Here is a 2,039-nt window from a genome sequence, read left to right as displayed (position 1 = left end):
AAGACTTTGAAAGTCCATAAAAGACAGTTGTCTAACAGCTTGGCCATTTTCATTTCTTTGATCAAGAACCCTCTCATTTCCAGTAGGGCTGAATGATTAATTGCATTTGCAATAATATCGCGATATGAAAAAACACAATTTTTCAATCGCAGAGACTGTGATTACACTCGGTCACGTGACACGCCAGAGTAAAGAGGTGTGTTCCACTTGAAGATCGATCAGTGTAGCCTTTGACATCAAAGTACAGCGAGAGAAAGTATATGGAGACGTCCGCACTCTCTTATAGCTCTCACAGTACTTTGATGACACACCCATCGGTCTAAGCAGCGCTGCTTCAAGTCGAGCGCGGGCCATCAGCAGAAAAAGAAAATGAATAAAACAGTAAACAGCCAAAGGACGTAATTAGAATGGGAGATGGATGGGTTTGTGAAAGCGAAGAGAAAAGCCATAGATGAAGTCGCACAGACCCAGGCAGGTGCTGGTCATTCAAATGCTAAATGCAGAAAATATGACAAGGCATATCTTGCTCTCGGATTCACTCACCGTGTCTATACCAGACGCTACAGTTGTCGCGTCGCGCCGCAACAGCTCTACACTGGACGCGACAAAGCGACCGTTGCAAATCACATTAACTTTGTGTCAGTACGTCATAAATAGAACATGGCATCAGTTTAATGTCAGGTTTTGTCGCGTCGCATCCAGTGTACACAGCGTCACTGATTATAACGGTTCTACTGTATTTTGCCGCTCGCGTCCGGTGTAGACACGGTGTTTAATGTCGTTGGTGAGGAGGAAAGCCTGTGTGTGTCCTATGCCTTTGCGGACAGCATGAAACCCACAAAAAATAGATAAATAACAGCGAGAGAATAATAATAACTGCTATTTTCAATGTTTCAAGTGATGCATGTGTTTTTTCCCTCTAGGTTTTTTTAATTAAATAAGATTTTTTGGTTACACTTTACTTGAAGGGGTGTGCATAAGACTGACATGACACCTTCATAATCATGACATGACACATGCATTTTTAATGCATGTTTATGACAACTGTCATTAAGTGTCATTCGCTCAGTTATGTAATTTTAATGCAAAGATTACATTGTTTGAGATGTCTTTGTTATGGGCTATGGTTAGGGGTAAGGGTAGGGGTAGGGTTAGGTTAGGGTTAGGTCAAATAATGTCATATTTGCATTACAAATGACATAACTAAGCGAATGACACTTAAACATTCATGCATAAAACCTCCTTCATATTCATGACATGTGTCATGTCATGATTTTTATGTTTAATCTATCTAATAGTGTGTTGGTCATACTATACAATGATTTATAGCTCATAAAGAGCTTTAAAAAATAATTGCATATTAAATCGCAATCGCAATATTGGTAAAAATATTTGCAATTAGATTATTTTACAAAATCGTTCAGCCCTAATTTCCAGTCTGTCTTGTTCGCACTGGTGCTATTGGGAATCTCACAGAATCATCTGAGGAATTATGTCGACTAATGGCTTCCTTGCAGTTCTTCTCCTCATATTCAGAATTGGATTGAACATTTACCAACTGTCTAGCTGTCCCTTCATACAAACATCTAAATGTTTCCATCTCTGTTTCAGACTTTGACATTTCTTTTCTCAATTTCACTATCTGTTCCTTCAAAATTATCTCTTCAGCCTCGAAATTTCTCAATGACATGACATAAAATTTAGCTTGACAATTTAGCAACTTGTTTTCAGTTTTAATTTCTTCTAATCTTTTCTTAGTTACCTTGTATGAGGCAAAAAGAGCTTGAAGTGCACTAGCAACTTTTTGCTCTTTGTTTTTAGGCATTTTGGGACAATTTTTGAATTGAGACAGCCCACTCGTAGGGGTCATCTGTCTTCTCTATCACATCAAATATTCCTACTGAGCCGTGCTTAGCGATGTATTTAACAATCAACTCTGCCATTTTCACAATCTTATTGAATTGTGTTCAGCAATTCAATAGGCTTCTTTTCCTTCACTGCCTGAACATTATCTAGTTACTTTAAGATACCTGTTAGTC

General features: G+C 38.4%; 1 long non-coding RNA gene across 1 annotated transcript in view; it reads left to right on the top strand.

Annotated features, from left to right (window-relative positions):
* The window catches only part of LOC107557585 (uncharacterized), a 26,890-nt gene that overhangs the window by 15,854 nt on the left and 8,997 nt on the right, over nt 1-2,039 (top strand). Inside the window, exon 2 of the long non-coding RNA XR_001605410.1 lies at nt 214-221. This is a non-coding gene — a long non-coding RNA (uncharacterized lncRNA). The remainder of the gene's footprint in view (nt 1-213; nt 222-2,039) is intronic.

The sequence above is a fragment of the Sinocyclocheilus grahami genome, unplaced genomic scaffold (assembly GCF_001515645.1).
Source record: "Sinocyclocheilus grahami isolate Dianchi unplaced genomic scaffold, SAMN03320097.WGS_v1.1 scaffold609.1, whole genome shotgun sequence".
NCBI classification, from domain to species: Eukaryota; Metazoa; Chordata; class Actinopteri; order Cypriniformes; family Cyprinidae; genus Sinocyclocheilus; species Sinocyclocheilus grahami.
This window is presented reverse-complemented; position numbering and strand designations above follow the sequence as displayed.